Source organism: Mesocricetus auratus, unplaced genomic scaffold (assembly GCF_017639785.1).
Source record: "Mesocricetus auratus isolate SY011 unplaced genomic scaffold, BCM_Maur_2.0 Super-Scaffold_100057, whole genome shotgun sequence".
Classification (NCBI taxonomy): Eukaryota; Metazoa; Chordata; class Mammalia; order Rodentia; family Cricetidae; genus Mesocricetus; species Mesocricetus auratus.
The window spans coordinates 4,267,406-4,292,146 of record NW_024429233.1 but is presented as its reverse complement, the minus strand read 5'-3'; the positions used below and the strand labels follow the sequence as shown (position 1 = coordinate 4,292,146).

Here is a 24,741-nt window from a genome sequence, read left to right as displayed (position 1 = left end):
GGGTTTCTCTGTGTAGCCTTGGCTGTGCTGTAAGTCTCTCTGTAGACCAGGCTGGCCTCAAACTCACAAAGATCCTACTGCCTCTGCCTGCCGAGTGCTGGGATTAAAGGCATGCACCACTACCACCTGGCAAAGATGTATTTTATATTTGGTGACTATTTGGCCTGTGTGTTATGCCTGTGTACCTTGGGCATGCTATGCCTGCTGAGGCCAGAAGAGAGCAGATCCCTTGGAACTGGAGTTACAGATGGTTGTGTGCTGAAAAATGAAATTGTCCTCTGAAGTGTTCTCAGTGCTCTTAAACCCTGAGCCCCTCTCTCTGGTACCTAAATATATTTTTGAGAGTCTCTCACTAAATATGAATCTCAGCAACATCGCTAGACTGGCTGTTCAGCAAGCACCATGAATGCTGGGATTACAGGCACATACCCCTTCACTTGACCATTCAGAACAGGTTCTAGGAACTGAACTCAGGTCCTCATGCAGCAAACATTTTACTGACAGAGCAATTTACTTCAAGACTCAGATTTATTAATATTGCTACCTATATACCCAAACACAGATCCATGCAACTAAATGCAGACAATATCAAGAGCCCAGCCGACTTCCAAGAAATTGTCAAAATGATTAGAAAGCTCACGGTAGAATCAATGGGCCAAGAATGGTCCCCAACTTTTGCAGATTAATGTAGAATGTCATATACCCCAAGAGAAACAACACTGAAGTCAGAGGACGTAGTGGTATAAGGACAGGCACATAGGTTAGTTAACTAGAACTGAGTAACTGCAAATTACCATCCCATACCACTGTCTAGGCAATTTAGTAGAATTGTGTGTGTACATGTCTGTGGTATATAGTTAAGTGCAGGTTATAAGTGTACATGTCTGTGTGGATGAAAGTTCAACCTTAGCTTCTTTCCTCCTAAAACATTACCCTTCTAAAAAGAGGTTTTTAATTGTCAATTACGTGTCTGCATGTGTACATGTGAGCACTTATAACTGCAGAGAACAGAGGTGTTTGAATGTCTTGGAACTGGAGTAACCAGTGCTTATGTGTCCCTTCACGTGGTGCTGGGAGCCAAACTCCAACCCTGTATGCACACACATAAGAATGCAGAGGTCTTTCTGGGAGGTGGTGGCATGGATCTCTGTGAGTTTCAGGCTAACCTGGACTGCAGGGCAACTTCCAGGACAGCCAGGACTACACAGAGAAACCTTGTTTTAAAAAACAAAACAAACACAACAACAAAAAGATTTAAGAGAGCTAATTCTTTAGGTAACACTAAAAACCACATGACTTTAAGTGTATCCATGTTTACACCCCACCCTGCATGCAAACCTGGGACCTGTGCCTCATCTGGTCCTTGGTTACTCTGGATTGGTTCTCTGTCTTCTTCTGGGTTACTCATTGGGTCTTCTGCAACAGAGAGAAAGAGAGAATGTTGTTAATAATTCACTGTTTAATTGCTCCAGCTGGGGATGAGAATGTTCCATGTCCAAACTACCTAGGAGTATTAGATCAATACCAGCACTCGGGAAGCAGAGGCAGTGGATTCTGTGAGTTTGAGGCCAGTCCTCTCTACAGAGAGAGTTACAGCACAGCCAAGGCCAGCAAAGAGAAACTCTGTCTCAAAAAAATGGGATTGAGCAAGGAATGGTAATGCATACCTTTAATCCAAGCACCGTGGCATCCTGAAGGTAGAGGCAGGCAGATTTCTTAGGTTGAGGCCAGTCTGGTCTACAAGACAAGTTTTTGGACAGCTAGATCTATGTAGAGAGACTAAAAAGCCAATGACTTGGGATGAGTGTTTTCCCCATCCCTCCCTTAGCCTTTTTTCAAGTCTTACTTTTCATCAAATTCTTGGCTTCCTTAGAGAACATGAAGATTTTCATGTCTTCAAAGATGCAGCTGGTTATGTAACAGTCAAATAAGAGAGAGGCCTTGAGTTCACAGAGAGTTCCAGGCCAGCCAGGGCTAGACAAACCAACTCTTGTCTCAAGAATAAAATAAGAATACAAGGGAACTCAAAGACTAGCAAGATGTTTCAGTGGGTAATGCTGCCAACCCTGATAACCCAAGTTCAATTCATGAGACTTAATTATATGGTGGAAGGAGAGGATTGATTCCTGGAAGTTGTCCTCTGAACTCCACATGCATGCACACATAAAATAAAAACAAACTGAAACACTGAAAGTTACACCCAAGACATGACCTAGAGGAAGATGAGAAAACTCTAATAAGACCAGCAATAAGAACATGGTTCAGAGGGTAAACACCATTTATCATAAAAACTTGGTGAACCATGTTCAATCCCTGGAACCAACATAGAGACAGTGAAAGGACAGAGTCTCTATTCCATAAGAGTATTATGATTTCCACATATGCAACATGGCATGTATATACATAAAGAAAAAAATTTAAATGCCAATCAAGAGACAGTTTAAAACAGGCCCAGTATCTGAATAGAAATCCCTCCAAAGTAGTTACACAGATGGGCAAAGAACACACTCAAATCCTGGTATCTTGCCAGCCACCACAGGACAGATTTTGTTCCTCATCAGGTACAAGTCCAATCTGTTTTATGGCTCAACAGTCTTACATTTCTTCTTAGGACTCTACAATGTCGCCTTTGATGGCAGAAAAATTTAGGAGTCCTTAAAATATGTCCTCTTTTGGTGCTAGAGAGATGGCTGGGCAGTTAAAATCACTGGTTACACTTTCAAAGATCTGGGTTCAATTCTGTTTGTAACTCTTGTTCTATTGGATATGACACCCTCATATAGACATAGAGGCAAAACACCAATGCACATAAAAATACCCTCTTTTGTTATTGTCTGATACCTATAAAATTGGTTATTTTGGCTAATCTGGTTTTCTACAGCTCTTGCTTTATGGTATAAAATAAACAATTGAAGAAATCTCATATAACGAGAGTTTAAAAACTCAATGACAAACAGAAATTGCCTCAAGGTCCCATTTCACCCTAGTCATGTCACCCAGAAAAAGATTGATGAGTAAGGACCCAAGGGAAGAGAGTCTTTATTCACTTCTTGGTAGAAATATAAATTGGTACAGCCACCACAGAAGTCTTTGTGAAAGTTACTCCAAAAACACAATATATATCTGCTGTATGGTGTGTCTACATGACAATAACTGAAGCCATCCCCAAGGCTGCATCTCCCCTGAAAATGGAAACCAGAGCCCCACCTCTCCTAGCCGATCATGAACACCAAGTGAATTCATTCAAGTGGCCAACAGCAGGGTTGATGGGAGGCATCACAGACTATTTTGAGACAGGGTCTCACTATGTAATTCAAGCTGGCCTAGAACTTGCTATGTAGACCAAGCTGGCCTTGAACTCATATCTGATGGTCTCTGCCTCCCAATCCAAGCATTGGGATTGAAGGTATATACTACCATGACTGACTCATCACTAGGCTCTTGAATGATTCTTGTTACTCAAAGATGACACCTGCTCCTTGCCTCAGAAACAATAAAAATGAATTAATGATCCACTGAAGTTTGTGGCTAGGAAGGGTGATATTTGGGTAGCCTTAAAACAACTACATAGGTAACCTGGAAACAACCTAGCTGCTCCTCAACTGAAGAATGGATAAAGGGATAAAGAAAATGTGGTATGTTTACACAATGGAGTACTACTCAGCAGCAAAAAACAACCACTTGGGACTGGAGAGATGGATGAGAGGTAAGAGCACTGACTGTTCTTCCAGAGAACACAGGTTCAATTACCAGAATCCCCATAGCAGCTGACAACTGTCTGCAACTCCAAGATCTGACACCCTTACACAGACATACATGTAGGCAAAACACCAATGCACATAAAAAATAATATTTAAAAAACCATGACTTAGTATCTGAAATGCATGCCATGGGAGATTTAAGAGCAACAGAGTGCCTTTTAAAATATGATGACATTTTCAAAAAAGACCAGGAAATATTATATAAGTGCTAAAGATGAATGAAGCCAGAACCTCATGAACACACTCCAATTAGAGATTGAGTCAGAGCCTCATGCATGCTAAGTACATACAACCACTAGGGATTGATGCCAAACCTCATGTGTGCTGTGCACATACAAGCACTAGAGATTGAAGACAGGACTTCATGACTATACACACACTACCACCAGAAGCCACGGCATCATGCAAGCCATGCACACACTATCAGAGACTGAAGCCAGGGTCTCATACATGCTAAGTACACACCAAAACAAGAGACCAAAGTCAGAGCCTTGTGTGTGCTTTGTATACACAACCAATAGGGATCATCAATGTCTAGGAAGCACAGAGAGCAAACAGCCAGGCAAAGGGCAGGGGTCAGTTTTGAGTAGCAGGAGTCTTCTAGCTGACCTGAAACTCACAGCGGTCCACCTGCCCCTGCCTCTCTGGTCTGGGACTTAAGGTGTGCAACACAACCACTGGGTTCAAATATCTCAATCTGTTGGTAAGAACAGGACAAGCAGAGCCAGAGGTTCTAAGGCTGTGAGTCACCACCCCCTTCAGGGTCAAATGACCCTTTCACAGGGGGTCACATATCACATATCCTGCATGTCAGATATTTTCATTACTATTCATAACAGTAGCAAAATTACAGTTCTCAAGTTTCAACGAAAACAATTTTGTGGTTGGGGTTCACCCCAGCATGAGGAACAGTAATAAAGGGTTGCAATCTTAGGAAGGCTGAGAACCACTGACCAAAATGAATCCAATTTGTTGGGCTCTAGCCCCCATGGGGTCTCTGTGAGTCACTGGTCAGTCAAAAATCCATCCTGTTTTCCAGTCTAAGTGTATCCTGTTTTCTAGTCCTAGCTTCCTGCCCTGGCCTTGACATTCTGACATCAACATCTAGCAGGAGGAAAACACACTCTCTTCCACCTGGGGTTTTCCCACTGTGTTGTAAGCCCATAAATAAGACTGCTTCTTCCTACAAGGGAGAGACCTCTTGACCTCTTGCAATAAAGAATTTCTCTCTCTCTCTCTCTCTCTCTCTCTCTCTCTCTCTCTCTCTCTCTCTCTCTCTCTCAGCAATAAAGGCAGCACATGCATTCTCTTAGTACAAACAGCCAAACAGCTGGATGTTTGGTCTTTCTTTTCCTGCACCAATTCTCTCCCCTCTTCATTCTAAAAGTATCAATAAATTAAATGGTAGTAAAATTTAAAGCTCCCTTGTGTTTGGTGGGGGAGGTGGGGGTGGGGGAGGGCAGAAGGGTATGGACTGGTGAGATGGCTTAGCAGGTACAAGTGGTTTTCACCAAGTCAGATGAACAGACTCTCACATGGTAGAGATAGAACCAATTCCTCTATGTGGGTTCCAAGCCCAGTCTCATCTAAAGAGTAAGTTCTAGGACAGCCTGGGATGTTATACAGAGAAACCCTGTCTCCAAAAACCAAGGAAAAACAAACAAACAAAATCCTCAAGCTGTTGTGCCTCTCTACCCTCTGGAGGGAGGGAGGGAGAGAGAGAGAGAGAGAGAGAGAGAGAGAGAGAGAGAGAGAGAGAGAGAGAGAGAGAAACAGAGAGAGAGAGAGAGAGACAGACAGACAGACAGACAGACAGACAGGGAGACAGAGACAGACAGGGAAAGAGACACAGAGACACTGAGCAAGCAGAGAGAGACACACACACACAGACACACACACACAGACACACATACACAGAGGCACACACACACAGACACACATACACACAGAGACACACACACACAGACACACACACAGACACACATACACAGAGACTCACACACACAGACACACATACACAGAGACACACACACAGAGACACACATACACAAAGACAGACACACATACACAGAGACACACACACAGAGACACACATACACAGAGACACACACAGACACACACATACAGAGACACACATACACAGAGACACACATACACAGAGACACACACACAGACACACACACAGACGCATGCACAGAGACACAGTGAGAGAGAGACAGAGACAGAGAGAGACAGAGACAGAAAGAGAGGGGTGAGTGCCAGGTACTCTTCCAGGCCAACTCTCCCTCTTCAAGTCCCTTGACCTGCAGCTGACAGAGCCTCCCTGTCACCAATTCCTCCAGAGGTACCCAGAGGCAGACCAAAATACCCAGCATCACCGGCTGCCATTCCTGTCTTGCCCCTGCACCCTTTGGAAAAAGAGAGGATACAGCCTTGTCCCATACCCAACAGGAGAGGGAAAGACCCCACCTGTACCCACTGGAAGAAGAGATGGGAAGAAGACAGTATAAGAACACATCCAACAACAGACTTATAAGACACCACCAGCGTCTAGGGATTCTATATCAACAAGACCTGAACATCCCAAGACAAATGAAACAGAAGAAAATGACCTTAAAGACAACTTCATAAAGATGATAGAGGCCTTCAAAGAGGATATGAGAAAATCCCTTAAAGGAAGAAAAAAACAAACCAAAAAAAAATGCAAGAAATCAACAAATCTCTTAAGGAAAGCAAGGAAAGCCAAAAAATCCCAATCAAACAGATGAAGGGAAAAATTCAAACAGTTCAAGACCTGAAAACTGAAATAGAGACAATAAAGAAAACACAACCTGAGGGATTCCTGGCAATATAAAACCTGAGTAAATGATCAGGAACTACAGATGCATGCATAACCAACAGAGTACAAGAGATGGAAGAGACAATCTCAGGCAATAAAGGTAAACTAGAGAAAATAGATTCGTCAACCAAAGATAATCTTAAATACAACAAATCCTTTACACAAAATATCCAGGAAATATGGGACACCGTGAAAAGGCAAAGCTAAGAATATTAGGTATAGCCTAGTGGTGGTGGCACATACCTCTAATCCCAGCACTTGGGAAGCAGAGGCAGGCTGATCTCTGAGTTCCAGGCTATCCTGGTCTACAAGAGCTAGTTACAGGACTAACTAAAGCCACAGAGAAACCTAGTCTGGAAAAACCAAAAAGGAATAAAAAAACAAAAAAAGAATATTAGGTATAGAAGAAGGCAAAGTAATCCAGTTCAAAGGTGCAGAAAACATATTCAACAAAATCAAGTAAGAAAACTTTCCCAATGTGAAGAAGGACATGCCTATGAAAGTATAAGAATCTTACAGAACACCAAATAGACTGGACCAAAAAAAATGTCCCCTTGCCACATAATAATCAAAACATCAAACATACATAATAAAGAAAGAATACCAAGAGCAGTGAAGGAAAAAGGCCAAGTAACACATAAAGGCAGACCTATCAGATTACACCTGACTTCTCCATGGAAACTCTGAAAGTCAGAAGATCCTGGGTAGATGCACTACAACAGTAAGACACAATGGATGCCAGCCCAGAATACCATACCCAGAAAATATCTCAATCACTATAGATGGAGAAAACAAGATATTCCATGATAAAACCAGATTTAGATAATACATTACCACAAATCGAGCCCTACAGAAATTTTAGGAAGGAAAACTCCAACCCAAGGAAGTTAACTACACTCACAAGAACATAGACAATAGAAAACCACACTTTACTAAAAGCCAGAAAAAGGGGGAAACTCACATGCAATACCGCCACCAAAACAAACTCAAAGCAAACAAGAATCACCAATGGTCATTAACATCCCTCAATATCAATGGACTTACCTCACCTATAAAAAGACACAGGCTAACAGAATGGATAAGAAGACAGCATCCATCCTTTTGCTGCATACAAGAAACACACCTCACCTGCAAAGACAGGGATTACCTCAGAGTCAAAGGTTGGGAAAAGATCTTCCAATCAAATGACCATAAGAAGCAAGTGGGTGTAGCTATCCTAATATCTAACAAATTAGAAATTAATCAAGAGATGAAGGACATTTCATATTCACCAAAGTAAAAAAATCCATCAAGATGAAGTCTCAATTCTCAACATCTATGCACCAAATAAAAAGGCACCGACATTCATAAAACAAACATAACTAAACACAAATCACACTTTAAACCACTTAAAGTGGGAGATTTCAATACCCCACTCTCACAACTGGACATGACCATGAGACAGAAACTTAAGAAAAAAGGAACTAACAGAAGCTATGACCCAATTGTGTTTAACAGACATCTATAGAATATTCCATCCAAACACAAAAGAATATACCTTCTTCTCAGCATCACATGGAAACTTTTCTAAAACCGACCATATTCTGAGCAATAAAGCAAACCTCTACAGATACAAAATATTTGGACTAGCCCTCTGTATCTTATTGGACCACCACAGCTTAAAATTAGAATTTAGCACGAACACAAATTGCAGAAACCATACAAACTCATGAAAATTGAACAATGCTCAACTGCATTAATCTTGGGTTAAGGAAGAAATAAAGAAAACAATCAAAGACTTCCTAGAATTCAATGAGAATGAAGACACAACATATCCAAAACTATGGACACTCTGAAAGCAGTGCTAAGACGAAAGTTCATAACATTAAGTGCCCACATAAAGAAACTGGAGAAGACCCACACTAGACAATTAATAGAACATCTGAATGTGCTAGAACAAAAGGAAGCAAACTCACCCAGGAAGAGCAGATGCTAGGAAATAATCAAATTGAAAGCTGAAATCAAAAAAGTAGAAACAGAAAACAACACAAAGAATCAATAAAACAAAGAGTTTGCTCATTGAGAAAACAAGATAAACAAACCTTTATCCAACCTAACCAAAAGGCAGAGAGAGAAGATGAAAATTAACAAAATCAGAAATGAAAAGGGGGACATAACAGACATTGGGGAAATCCAGAGAATCATCGGGTCATATTTTGAAAACCTGTACTCCACAAAATTGAAAAATTTAATGGAAATGGACACTTTTCTGGATAAATATCACTTACCAAAATTAAATCAAGAAAAAATAAGCAATTTAAATAGATCTATAACCCTAATGAATAAGAAGCAGTTATTAAAAGTCTCACAGCCAAAAAGAGGCTATGGTAAGATATTTACAGTGAAGAATTTTACCAGAAATTCAAAGAAATTCAAAGTACTAATGCTCCTCAAAATTTTCCAATCAATAGAAGAAGAAGGATCATTGCCAAACTCTTTTATGAAGCTACAATTATCTTGGTACCCAAACCCTACAAAGATACAACTAAGAAAGAGAACTGCAGACCAATATCCCTCATTTACACTGATGCAAAAATACTCAGTAAAATACTAGCAAATCAAATCCAAGAACACATCAGAAAAATAATCCACCATGATCAAGTAGGCTTCATGCCAGCGATGCAGGGATGGTTCAACAAAAGAAAATCTATTGAAGTAATCCACCAAATAAACAATCTGAAAAAGAGAAACCACATGATCATCCCACTAGATGCAGAAAAATCCTATGACAAAATCCAACACCCCTTCATGATAAAGGTCTTGGAGAGATCAGGGATAACAGGAAAACATCTAAACATAATAAAGGCAATACACAGCAAACCAACAGCCAACATCAAACTAAATGTACAGAGACTCAAGTCAATTCCTGATTTTAAAATCAGGAACAAGACAAGGCTGACCCCTCTCCCCATACCTCTTCAATATTGTAGTTGAAGTTCTACCTACAGCAATAAGACAAAAAAGGAGGTCAAGGTGATACATATTGGAAAGGAAGAAGTCAAACTCACTATTTACAGATGACATGATAGTTTTCATAAGTGACCCAAAAAATTCTACCAGGGAACTCCTACAGGTATAAACAAACACCTTCAACAAAGTGGCAAAATACAAGATTAACTAAAAAAATCAGTAGCCCTTCTATATATGGACAATAAATGGGCTGTGGAAAGAAATAAGAGAAATGTCACCCTTTACAATAGCCAAAAACAACATGAAATATCTTGGGGTAACTCTAACCAAACAGGTGAAAGACTTGTTTGACAAGAACTTTGAATCATTAAAGAAGATACCAGAAAATGGAAAGATCTCCCATGCTCTTGGATATATTGGATCAACATAGTAAAACTGGCAATCTTACCAAAAGCAACCTACAGATTCAGTGCAATCCTTATCAAAATACCCGAACAAATCTTCACAGACCTTGAAAGGACTATTCTCAACTTTATATGGAAAAATTAAAAACCAAGGATAGGCAGAACAACCTTGTACAATAAAGAAACTTCATGAGGTATCACCATCCCTAACTTGAAGCCCTACTATGGAGCTATAGTAATGAAAACAGCTTGGTATTGGCATAGATAGGTAGACAAATGGAATTGAATTGTGGACCGTGATATCAACCCACACATCAATGAACACCTGATCTTTGACAAAGAAGCTAAAACTACACAGTGGGTAAAAAAGCATCTTCAAGAAATGGTGCTGGTATAATTGGACATGGACATGTAGAAGACTGCAGATAGATCAATATCTATCACCATGCACAAAACTTAAGTCCAAATGGATGAAAGACCTCATCATAAATCCAGTCACACTGAACCTATTAGAAGAGGTTACCCTTGATAGAATTGGCACAGACCACCTCTTTCTGAACATAACACCAGTAGCACAGACACTGAGATCAACAATTAATAAACTGAGAAACTTCTGTAAGGCAAAAGACACAGTTAACAAGACAAAACTGCAGCCTACAGAATGGGAAAAGATCTTCACTAACCCCACATCACACAGAGGGCTGACCTCCAAAATATACAAAGAACTTAAGAAGCTAGTCACCAAACACCAAATAATCCAATTGAAAAGTGGGGTACAGAACTATTATCAATAGAGGAAACTAAAATGGCTGAAAAACACTTAAGAAATTGCTCAGCATCCTTAGCCATCAGGGAAATGTGAATCAAAACAACTCTGAGGTACCATGTCACTCTTGTCAGAATGGCTAAAAAAAAAAAACACCAACAACAGCTTATGTTGGAAAGGATGTGGAAAAAAGGGGAACGCTTCTCCATTGCTGGTAGGAGTACAAACTTGTACAGTCACTTTGGAAATCAGTATGGCATTTTCTCTGGAAAATGATTAGTTTACCTCAAGATACTACAATTCCACTCTTAGGCATGCATATACCCAAACAATCATACAAGAAGGACATCTATTCAACTATGTTCACAGCAGCATTATTTGTAATATCCAGAACCTGGAAGCAACCTAGATGCCCCTGAACCTAAGAATGGATACAGAAAATGTGGTACATTTATACCATGGAGTACTATTCAGCAGAAAAAAAATTGGAATCTTGAAATTTGCAGGCAAATGAATGGAATTTGAAGAAACCATCCTGAGTGAGGTAACCCAGTCACAGAAAGACAAACATGGTATATGCTCACTCATATATGGATATTAGACATAGAGGAAATGATTACTAGTCGATAACCCATACCTCCAGAGAAACTAGAAGACATGGAGGACAGTAAGAGAGACATACACAGTCCCCCAGTTATCTGGGCCTGAATAAGATATTTCGGATATAAGCCTCAGCTCAATTCCAGGAGCTCGAATCTCCTATTGTGTTTTAGATGTTGACTGGTTACCTCTGGATGGCCTGGCCACAGAGGAGAATGGTTTCTAGTATGTGTAATAATAGACCTAGGCCCCATGCCCATCATGAGGGTTAAAAGAGACGTCCCTTGACAGAATGTCTGAGGGTTTGTGTTAGTGTATTCTAGGACTGTCTCTAGGGTTAAAGGAAGTACTTCCTAGCCAGGACTATATACATGATAACAGATGTCTTCTGCCAGTACCCCCACTTTTGGAATGCTATTTAAGAAGATGCTTGAATAAACCATGGTGTCTAACATTGACTGGGAGCCCTCCTGAGATGATATGATGTCTATTTCTCCTCCTTAAGGCAGCTGAGTAGCTAGAACTTCCCTGATCTACACTCCCCCACTCAGGGTCAGACCCGGGGCTGTTCAGCTGGTTCAGCTTACTGTGCCTGAGAGAGAAGGCAATTCCTTCACAGGAGACCTCAGTGAGGTTACAGTTCTCCAGCCTGTGAAGAGAAACACAGACAAGGGACAGTTTGTATGTATGTGTATGCATGCAAGTATGTAGGTATGTACACACACACACACACATATACATAAATAGAAATTTATTTATTTATTTAACATCCTGGCCAAAGTTTCCTCTCCCTCCTCTTCTCCCAGTCTCTTCCCCATCACTCCTCTCCTTCCAGTCCTCCCCCCACCAACTCCTCCATTTCTGTTCAGGAAAGGGCAAGTCTCCCATGAGTATCAACAAAACATGGCATATCAAGTTGCAGTAAGACTAAGCACCTCCCCATATATTAAGGCTGGGCAAGATGAACCACTGTGAGGAGGAATAGGGTTCCCAAAGCTTTTAATTTGGAGATAGCCCTTTTTCCCACTGTTAGAGGTCCCACAAGAGGACCAACTACACAACTGTCATAAATATGCAGAGGTCCTAGGCCACTTTCATATAGGCTCCCTGGTGGTTTGTTTAGTATCTCTTGAGTTCCTATGAGCCCAGGTTATATGATTCTGTGAGATTTCTTGTGGTGTCCTTGACCCCTCTGGCTCTTACAATTGACAAGGGACACACACACACACACACACACACACACACACACACACACACACACACTACAGACATACAATACTACACGCAAAAACACACAGGGAGACAGTACACACACATACAAAACACACACACACACATACAAACACACACAAAACCTAGTTGTAGAAATGAATTAAAACTGTCCCTTGTTGCTAGGTGGTGGTGGCACATGCCTTTAACCCCAGTACTTGGGAGGCAGAGGCAGGAGGATCTCTGTGAGTTCAAGGCCACCCTAGTCTACAGAGTGAGTTCCAGGACAGGCTCCAATGCTACACAGAGAAACCCTGTCTCAAAAAGCATACAAAACAAAAACAGAAAAAGAAAAAGAAAGGAAAAGAGAGAAAAGAATGGAAGGACACATTAAGTCCATACCTAGGCATGACAATAGGGACACCACAAAGAACAGGAAGACTATTGGACAACGAGATGGTTGGAATGCTAAGGCTCTCACTGCCAAACTCAATGAGCTTAGCTAGATTTTGGAACCAGCGAAGTGTAAGAGAACTGATTCTTGTAATTTGTTCTCTGACCTCCACATGTGTGCCATGACATTCGTGTGAATGGGCACACACATATGCATGGGTGTACACATATAAATAAAAAAATAAGTTCAGTCACAAAAATCAGGAAGTATCAATTAAAAAGTAAAGTGACATTTGAAGTTCAACAGGTTGACAAAACCAAAAACCAGAGTCAACTGAGAATTTCAAGTCCTGGGAACTCTGCTATATATTGCAGATAGGACTACAAATAGGTATAGTCAGCCACAAAGCCTGGCAGACAGAAGGTGAGCCCTCTTCAACTCTGGAGTTCTGCTTGTAAAATGTCCATTTAAAGCGTGCATGTGTGAATGGACTGTGTATGTACACACACACATACATATCATTAAAAATAAACTATTGATCAAAAGAGGAAGCAGAAGCAGAGCAGATGCCACTGTCTGTGTAAAATGTAAGGTAATATAAACCTTGTGCCATTCTGCTTGAGGAAAAGTATGTAGAAATACTGTTATAGAGTTAAAAGAGTTCAGCCTATTCAGTTGCATTCAAGATGGTTGATATGAGCAGTGAGAGGAGAAGACATTTATGATAATGTTCTGCTTCATTCATTAGATGGTAGACACAGAGCTCATTACAATGATATAGACTAGGCTATTAGATATAAGTATATACCTGTCTTAAGGTTTCTATTGCTGTGGAGAGACACCATGACCATGGCAACACTTACAAAGGAAAGCATTTAATTAGGGATAGATTACAGTTCAGAGGTATAGTCCATTATCATGACAGTGGGAAACATGGCAGTGTGCAGGCAGACATGGTGCTGGAGAAGGGGCTGAGAGTTCTACATCTTTATCGACAGGCAACCAGAAGTGAACTGCCTTGAGCTTTTGAGACTTCAAACTCCAACCCCTAATGATACGCCTCCTCCAACTAAGCCACATCTGTTCCAACAAGGCCACTTCCTAATAGTGAAGCTCCCTATGATGTTTTATTCAAACCACCACAATACTCTTGAAAGATTTATTTTAAATTTTTAAATTATGCATGTGTGTCTGTATGGGGGTGTGTGCACATGAGTGCAGGCTAGAAAAGGGCATTGGAGCCCTGGAGATGTAGTTAAAGGTTGCTTTTATCTACCCAACATGGGTGTCTGGGTGCTGCTCTTGGGACTTCTGCTAGAGTATTAAGTGCTCTTAACTGCTGAGCCCTAATCCTAGGTAGATTTCTATTGCTTTGATAAAATCCTGTGACCAAAGGCAACATGGGGAGGGAAGGGCTTATTTCACCTTATAACATACAACAGGCCATTCAGGGAAGTCAGGTCAGGAATTCAAAGCAGATACCAGGGAGCATGCTGCTTACTGGCTTGCCTAGTCTACTTTCTTATAGTCCCCATGACCACTTGCTGAGGGATGAGCACACTGGAATGGGCCTACTCACATCAATCATTAATCGATATCCTAGAGACTTGCCTATGGGACAATATGCTGAAAGTATTTACACAGTTAAGATTCCCTCTTCTAGGGCTACAGTGATGGCTGAGAGGTTAATAGCACTGGCTGCTCTTCCAGAGGTTCTGAGTTCAATTCGCAGCAACCACATGGTGTTTTCTGACAATCCATAATGAGATCTGAGTCCCTCTTTTGGCCTGCAGGCATACATGCAGGAAGAGCATTGTATACATAATAAATAATCTTTATAAAAAGACAGAAACAAGAGGAGAAAAATCCTTCATTCATAGGAGTAATAATATAAGTAAAGGGGTTAAGACCATGCTGGGGAAATCCACAGAAACAGTTGACCTGATCAAGTGGGAGGTCATTGACGCCAGCCTGACAGCTGGGTAACTTGCATAAGACCAAACTGGGCCTTGTGAATGTGGGTGACTATTTATGGGGTCACTGTCAGTGGTACCAGTATTTATCCCTAGTTCATGAACTGGCTTTTTGGAGTCTATTCCCTATGGAGAGATACCTTACTCAGCCTAGATACAGTGGGCAGGGCCTTGGTTCAACCTCAAGTGATGTAACAGACTTTGTTGACTCCCCATGGGAGGTCTCACCCTCTTTGAAGAGTGGATGGAGGGTGGGGTGAGGGAACTATGGGGACAGGGAGGGGAACTGGGATTGGTAAGTGAAATAAAAAAAGATTTTAAAAAGATTTTATAAAGGAAAACCAAGTCGGGTGGTGGTGGCACATGCCTTTAATCCCAGCACTTGAGAGGCAGAGACAGGTGGATCTCTGTGAGTTTGAGACCAGCCTGGTCTACAAGAGCTAATTCCAGGACAGCCTCCAAAGCCACAGAGAAAACCTGTCTAAAAAAAAACTAAAAAAAAAAAAAGGAAAACCAAAATATTCCCTCTTCCCAGAGATGTCTAGTTTTGTGTCAAATTGATGAAAGCAGCCAGCACAGATATTATACAACTGTGTTCCCTCCCTCTGTTGCTCTTCCTCATTTTTTCCTGGATGCTCATTTACATAGCCAAACATCAACTATAAGACTTACCCCTGTAAATTACATGTACCTTCTCCCAATATGGGGAAGGATTTTCTCATGTAAGCCCTGTAGCTTACATGATAATGACAGGAAGAGAAATTAAACTTACACCCATTCCCCGAGGTGACTCATTAACAGGTAATTCACACTGAACATATCTAGAGAATTTTCTCTCAGTAGTAGGATCCTCAGCCGTGTATTCCTTTGAAGATCACTGGCAAGATGAACCCAATGTCTAGGGGTGGCCTCACAGTGATCCAACCTATAAATGTCAGACATAGATGGCAAGCCTTACTTCTGGAGTAAATGGTGCTCTCAAAGACCATCTCTTCTACCTCATATTCTACTTTTTTAAAGTAAGGATAATAGCAGAAGTTACTTTTAGCTTCTTATTCATAAACTCAAGGATACTCCAACCAGCTAAGCTTCCTAGAAGAAAACTCTCTAACCTGTTGAGTTTCCAAGAAGTTGTTCAGTAAGATTTAAGGTGGCAGCTATGTGAGTCATCCCCCATGCTAGGGTGGGATTTCAGTGGTACAACTGGTTTTGACTTGTCTATGCTCCTGTAAGTAGGCCCTCACCTATACAAGTGTAAATAACTCCAGTGAACTCATTGGTGCCTAAGATGGACTTTGGAGGTATCATTACTTCAGTGTGTTCTCAGTTCTGTGTCTGGGGTGAATTGACATTTATTCCTATCTCTCCAGGAATAGTGTCACACAGCACTGGGATCAGGGAAGAAATGTACCAAAAGCATTCTATGTGAAAATGTACTTATTAAATCCAGCAACGTGTACAATATATTCATGCCAGTAAGAACTTAGCAAAGGAAATTGGAGGCTGGAGAGATGACACAGTGGTGAGGAGCACTGTCTGCTCTTGCAAAGGACCTGAGTTCAGTTCCCAGCACCCACTTGGGCCCTCACAACCATCTGTAACTGCAGTTCCAAGAGTTCCGGTGCCCTCTTCTGGCCTACAAGGGTGTCTTCATGTGGTGCACATACACATAAAATAAACAAATCTAACTAAAAAAATACCAAAACAACAAAAACTCTAAGATATGCAAATACCAAAAAGAACAACAAAGCTAACACACATTATCTAGCAATCCCATTTCTGGGCATTATCCAAGACAATTGTCATCACTTTATACTTTAAACTTGAATAAAACTAACAGTAGCTGGATATAAGGAAGCCAGGCTGGCACAGAGCACACGATGTGATCATTCATTCTGCAGAGACCACCAATCTACTTGCTGTCAGTAATTCTAGCCTCCGCCTTTACCTTACAGAATACTAAAGACAATGGTGTGATCTCAGCATGCTAAACAGCGATTTCATGGCCTCGCTTCCCAGTTGTAGGTGTTCTATTCTCAGCTGTCAAAGATGCTGGTTTTCATTCAAAACATGGAGTAAGTCATCATGAAACATATGACTCACATGCCTCAAACTGGAAGATAAAACGACATCCCATTACTAAAGGACTTCAGTGATCTTGCATATGCCTGGCTTTTATGTGGGAGCTAGGACTCAGAATTGAGTTCCTTGTGGTTGTGTAGCAAGCACTTTCCTGACCTAGCGAGCTCACCAGCTCCCTCAGTATCCTTCTTGTGCTATGGTAGGCACTCAGTATATGGGAGCCAATAAGAGCTATGATAACAGGAGAAAAGGTGATCAGATAGTGGCCAAGGTCTATGGGAGAGCAACTGTGGTGTTTTAAGGAAGAATCAGAATTATGTGATGGATGGTTACTTTGCTGGATCTTAAAAGCCTCAGAGGTTGGGTGTACAGATGAACAGCCAAAAGAACTGACTATGGTGTTAGATCTTTTTGATTAAAAAAGTGTGTGTGTGTTTTGTGTTTTGTGTGTGTGTGTATGTGTGTGTGTGTGTGTGTGTATGTGTACATATGTGTGTGCTCACAGAGCCCAAAAGAGTGCATTGAACTTTCTGAGCCAGGGATACAGGCAAAATGAGTTCTTGACTGACACAGCACTCTTTCTCTCAGGTTTGTATGGTTCTGTGGGATCTAATACAAGGCTACATTTGACCTTCTCTGTGGCAGGAAATAAAAGACGAGATGCGAGATGCCCAACCATTTGTGCTAAGAGAATGTGTCTGCCGCCTTTACTGCCAAAGAATGCCTGTGCATATGTCTTTATTGAAAGTGCTAAGAGATCTGGTATTGGCACAAAAATAGACAAGTAGACCAATGGAATCAAATTGAAAACCCTGATATTAACCCACAACGTATGAAAACTTGGTTTTTGACAAAGAAGCTAAAATTATACAATGGAAAAAAGGAGGCATCTTCAACAAATGGTACTGGCATGACTGGATGCTGGAATGTAGAAAACTGCAGATAGATCTGTTTATCGCCATGCACAAAAGTTAAGTCCAAATGGATTAAAGGTCTCAACATAAATACAGTCACATTGAATCTCTTAAAAGAGAAAGTGGGGGGCACCCTTGAAAGAATTGGTAATGAGACTGCTTCCTGAACATAACACCAGTAGCATAGACACTGAGATTGACAATTAATAAATGGGATCTCCTGAAACTGAGAAGCATCTGCAAGGCAAAGGACACAGTCAACAAGATAAAAAGGTATCCCACAGAATTGGAAAAGACATTCATTAACCCCACGTCTGACAGAGGACTGATCTTCAAAACCTAAAAAGAACACAAGAAGCAAGTCTCCAAAGCAGCAAAGGATCCAATTAAAAAGTGGTCTACAGAACTAAGTAGATAATTCTCAATAGAGGAATCTAAAATGACTGAGAGACACTTAAGAAAGTTCTCAACATCCCTAGCAATCAGGGAAAAGCAAATCAAAACAACTCTGAGATACCATCTTACTCCAATGACAGTTTATGCTGTAGAAGATGTGGAGAAAAGGGAACACTCCTCCACTGCTGGTGGCAGTGCCAACACTTACAGCCACTATGGAAATCTGTATGGAGATTCATCAGGAAAATGGCAATCAGTCTACTACAAGACCCAGAAATTCCATTCTTAGGCATACATTCAAAAGATGCACATTCCATTCATAAAACAAGGACATCTGTTCCAATATGTTTATAGCAGCACTATTTGTAATAGCCAGAACCTGGAAGCAACCTAGATGCCCCTCAACTGAAGAGTGGACAGAGAAAATGTGGTACATTTACCCAATGTAGTACTACTCAGCAGAAAAAGAAACAATGATACCTTGAAATTTGCAGGCAAATGGATGGCACTAGAAGAAACCATCCTGTGTGATGTAACCCAGTCACTAAAAGACAAACATGGCATGTACTCACTCATATATGGATTTTAGACATGTATCATGGGAGTGTCCGCCTACAATCCCACTGCCAGAGAGTCTGGGAAACAGGAAGGATTCTTAGAGAAATATGCATGATACCCCAGAGAAGGTGGAATGAGGAAAGATCTTCTGAGCAGATTGAGAGAATGTGGGAGAGGGGAGAGGGAGCCAGGAAAAAGAGAGGGAGAAAAAGGGGAGAGGAAGACATGGGGGAACAGGAAGGTTGAGTTTGGGGAAGAATAGAGAAGAGCAGGATGAGAGATACCATAGTATATGGAGTCATTCTAGGTTTGAGGGGGAGGTCTGAGACTAGTGAGATTTCCAGAGATCTACAAGATGACACAAACTGGCAAACTAAGCAATAGTGGAGAGACTACATTAAATGCCCGTCCCTGATAATGATTTTGAATGACTATCTTACATACCATCCTAGAACCTCCATCCAGTGACAGACAGAAGCAGAGGCAGACACCCACAGTTAAACACTGAACTGAACTCTTGGAACACAGTGACAGAGAGGGAGGAGTCAAGTCTGTGCTGGTGAAACCCAGAGAAACAGCTGACCTGAATAAGGGGATATCTTGAACACCAGACTGATGGCTGAGAGGCCACCATGGGACTAATCCAGACCCCCTGAATGTGGGTGTCAGTGAGGAGACCTAGGTAATCTATGGGGCTTTGGGTAGTATATCAGTATTTATCCCTGGCATACAAATGTATTTTGGGTGCGCATCCCACAATGAGGGATGCTCTTTCAATCTGGACATTTGTGGGAGGCCCTTCCTGGAATGAAATGAGAGACTCTAGAGATTCCCCATAGAGAGCCATACCCTCCCTTTGGAATGGAGTGGGGATTGGATGGGAGTGGGAGGGCTGGTGGGGGGAGCAGGTGTGGAGGGTGGAGCGGAGGGAGAGGGAGCTGGAACTGACATGGGAAGCAAACTTGTTTCTAATTTAAATATATAATAAAAAGTGTTTCAAAACCTCTCTCTCTCTCCCCTCTCCTCTCTGTAAATAGGGAGCAGGCTTATATACAAGTTTACAGCACAGTGGAAAAACCCCAAGTTTAAGAGCTCCTGTTTTCCTGGTGCTAGATATTGATTTCAGACAGGCAAGGCTGAGGCTGTAAGCCAGGAATAGAGAGCCAGATGCACCTGTGGCTATCAACTGACAACTAATGCACAGAAATCTGTGGGGCTGGGACACAACACTTCTCATCATGATGAGTCTTTAAAATATATTATTAGTATTAGTAGTGGTAGTATTACTAATGTTTGTTTTTTGAGGCAGGGTCTCACTCCCCTTGCTGGTCTCTATCTCATCATGCAGAACAGGCTGGTTTCACGCCAATAGAGATCCACCTGCCTATGCCTCCTGAATGCTAAAATAAAATATATGTACTACCACACCCAGCTTTTATCATTATTATTATATATGTTTGCTTTCCTGTGTGTTGAGAGAGTATGTGTGCATGAGTGTTGAGTGAGTGTGTGTGTGCTTGTGTTGAGTATGTGTGTGTGCTGAGTGTGTGTATATTCATGCACATGTGTTGAGTCTGTGTGTACATATTTGTGTGTACCTGCATGTACATGTGCAGATGCCCACAGATACCAGGAAATGACTAGATATATATTCCCTTGGTGCTGGAATGATAAGTGGTCGTGAACTACCTGATATGGGTTCTGGGAACTAAACTCAGGTCTTTTTTTTCCTAATTAATATACTGTCTTGTTTATTATTTGGGGACTGCAACTGTGGCAGGGCTCAGGTGGATGGCAGGGAAGGCAACACACTACACAAAACAAAAAAATGCACTCAAGAAAAGAATTTGGCATAATAAACAGAACAAAACTTTTAAAATCTGGATACATCAGTGTTGGAGCTCTAAGGACTGAGGTTCCCAGTGGACGAAAGAGAGAATAAGACTTCACAGAGGGCTCTGCACAGCCTGTGAAGCCCGGAGCACAGCAGCAGGGCTCAGGGAAGGTGTCACCTCAAGGGCTGCAAAGGAGAAGCAGCAGCCATGCTCTCCTGCAGTGACCTCACACTCACACTCTCCTGTGTCTATGTCAGCCTTCACCTACTATGCTGGCCACACAACAGGCTCCCCAGAGCTCATCACAGAATGGAGGTCCACAGTGTCAGCTGTCACCCATAGCTACAACAGATGTTGAAGGAACTCAGGTCTTTTGGAAGATCAGTAACAACTATTCCCCACTGAGCCACCACTCCAAACCCTTTTATGGGTGTGGGCACATTGACATACATCAGAGTATATTGGCAGAAAACCAGTAATCCATCCTATAATCTGTTCCCTTGGCATTCATGAAGCCAATCATCGGCACAATAGGAACTGGCATTACTTCTGGCCTCCTAGTGTGTGGTTTCACTCACCTACCAACTCAAATTCACTTTCTGAACACAGTAATCACCCTACTGAGAGCTGAACAGAGCACACCCACCAATAGTGAATGGGTGAAATGAAATGTGGTATATGTTCAGCCTTGAAAAAGAGTGACACAAATGCTGGGGAGATGCCCAGTGGGCAGAGTGCTTGCTGCCCTAGTGTAAGATCCCAGCACTTGAATCAAAAGCGAGTATTTATATAATTCCAGCATTTTAAAGAAAGAGTCAGTTGGATCTCAGGGACTTTTACCTAGCCAGCCTAGACAAACAAGTGAGTTCTCTGTTCAGTAAGGGAACCTGTCTTAAAAAGACAGAAGGAACAATTAAAATACCCAGCATTGACCTCTGGCCTTCACACTCACATCACACACACACACACACACACACACACACACACACACACAAATATACATTGACACATACAACAAAAGAAAATACGTATGGGAGACCAGGGGACCAGCTGGTCCGGTGGGACCAAGTAAAACAGGCCCTGCATGGGGCCTGCATTCCAGTTCCTGGGGATTGCCAGCGAAATGCACAGTGCTTCCCATCCTGGCAGGATCTGAGCAACCCAGATTCCAGCTCTTCTCTTTCACCAAAGAGACCAGGAAACCAGCAGATCCAGGTACCAGGGGATCAGCTGGTAGGCTAAGTACCCCAGATTGCTGATCTTCTTCTCCACCCACAGGACTAGAACTAGTACGAGGAATAGAAGAACTACCAGAGTATTGGACTTGCTAGCACCCCCCGGAAGGGAACTCTGGTACCCTAACAACCAGACCAGTAAGGGGCTCTTTCTGCACCCACTAGAAGAAGAGATGGGAAAGAGACAATACAAAAACACACTCAGCAACAGAAAAACAAATATGACACTGCCAGATTCTAGAGAATCCACACCAGCAAGACTCCAACATTCCAATGCAAATGAAACAGAAGAGAATGACCTTAAAAACAACTTCATGAAAATGACAGAGGCCCTAAAAGAGGATATAGGAAAATCCCTGAAAGAAATGGATGATAAAACAAACCAAAAAATGCAAGAAATTGAAGAAAAAAACAAACCAAAAAATTCATAAAATGCAACAAATGGACAAAAAGATAAACTGACCATTGCAAGAAACAATTCAAACAGTGCAAGGGTTGAAAACTGAAATAGAGACAATAAAAAAAACACAATCTAAAGAAAGGCTGGAAATAGAAAAGCACAACAACAGTCAGGTACTACCGATACAAGCATTACCAAGAGAATACAAGAGACGGAAGAGAGAATCTCAGGTGTTGAAGATATACTAGGAGAAATGGATTCATCAACCAAAGAAAATCTTAAGTACAACAAATCCTTAACACAAAACATCCAGGAAATATGGGACACCATGAAAAGACCAAACCTAAGAATAATAGGTATAGAAGAAGGTGAAGAAAACCACCTCAAAGGGGCAGAAAACATATTCAACAAAATCATAGAAGAAAACTTTCCCAACCTAAAGGACGATATTCCAATGAAGGTACAAGAAGCTTACAGAACACAAAGCAGAGTGGACCACAAAAAAGTCCCCTCGCCACATAACAATCGAGACCCTAAATATACAGAATAAAGAAAGAATATTAAGAGCAGCTAAGGAAAAAGGCCAAGTAACATATAAAGGCAGACCTATCAGAATTACACCTGACTTCTCCACAGAATGTCTGAAAGCGAGAAAGTTTGGATAGATATTCTACCAACGCTAAGAGACTGTGGATACCAGCCCAGACTACTATAACTGGCAAACATCTCAATCACTATAGATGGAGAAAACAAGATATTCCATGACAAAACTAGATTCAAGCCATATGTATCCACTAACTGAGCCCTACAGAAAGTTCTGGAAGGAAAACTCCAACCCGAGGAGTTAACTACAACCAGAAAAACATAGGCATTAGATAATCCCACTTTACCAACAGCCAAAAGAACAAAGGGGTGGAATTCCACACATAATTCCACCACCACCAACCATTCCAAATCAAAGAAGAATGAGCAATAAATGGCCATTTATATCCCTTTATATTAATGGCCTTAACCCACCCATAAAAAGAAACAGGCTAATAGAATGGATTCGAAGACAGAACCCATCCTTCTGCTGCATATAAGAAACACCTCACCCTCAAAGACAGATATTACCTCAGAGTTAAAGGTTGGGAAAAGATTTTCCAATCAAATGGACCCAAGAAACAAGCAGGGGTAGAAATACTAATATCTAATAAATTAGATTTAAAATAAAATCAATCAAAAGAGATGAAGGAGTTCATTACATACTCATCATAGGCAAATCCACCAATATGAAGTTTCTATCCTGAACATCTATGCCCCAAATACAAAGGCATCCATGTTCATAAAAGAAACATTACTAAAACAAATCAAATATAAAGCCCCACACACTTATGGTGGGAGATTTCATCGCCCCACTCTCACCACTAGACAGGAATACCAGAAAGAAACTCAACAAAGAAGCAAAGGGTCTAATAGAAGTAATGACGCAACTGGGATTAACATACATTTATAGAACATTTCATCCACATAAAAAAGAATATACCTTCTTCTCACCATCACATGGAACCTTCTTAAAAATTTACCACATACTTGGCAACATATCAAACCTCAGCAGCTACAAAAAATTGGAATAACTCTATGCATCTTATCAGACCACCATGCGTTAAAATTAGAATTCAACAACACAAACTGCAGAAACCCTACAAACTCATGGAAATTGAATAATGCACAACTGCACCATACCTGGGTCAAAGAAGAAATAAAAAAGAATTTAAAGACTTCCTAGACTTCAATGAGAAGGAAGACATGACATACACTTTAAAAGCAGTGCTACGGTGGAAGTTCATAGCACTAAGTGCCCACATGAAGAAACTGGAGAATACTAGAGAATTAACAGCACAGTTCTGGAACACAAAGAAACAAACTTCCCCAGGAGAAATAGATGCCGGGAAATAATCCAATTGAGGGCTGAAATCAATAAAGTAGAAACTAGGAAAACAATACAAAGAATCAATGCAATGAAGAGTTGGTTCTTTGAGAAAATCAACAAGATAGACAAACCTTAGTCCAAAATTACCAAACAGCAGAGTGCCAACATGCAAATTAACAAAATCAAAAAGGAAAGGGGCACATAACAACGGACTCTGAAGAAATTCTGAGAATCATCAGGTCATACTTTGAAAACCTGTACTCCACAAAATTTGAAAATTTAAAGGAAATGGATGACTTTCTGGATAGCTATCACTTGCCAAAATTAAATCAAGAACATATAAGCAATTTAAATAGACCTATAAACCTATGGAAAGAGAAGCAGTCATCAAAAGTCTCCCAACAAAAAAAAAGCCCAGGTCCAGATGGCCTCAGGGCAGAATTCTACCAGAAATTTGAAGAACAGCTTATACCAATTCTTCTCAAAATTATTTCATGCAATAGAAGCAGAAGGG

The 24,741-nt window shown here is 41.2% G+C and overlaps 1 pseudogene; it reads right to left on the bottom strand.

The window, feature by feature from the left end:
• The window catches only part of LOC101829298, a 34,695-nt pseudogene extending 33,287 nt beyond the window's left edge, over positions 1 to 1,408 (bottom strand).
• Between the last annotated feature and the right edge of the window lie 23,333 nt (positions 1,409 to 24,741).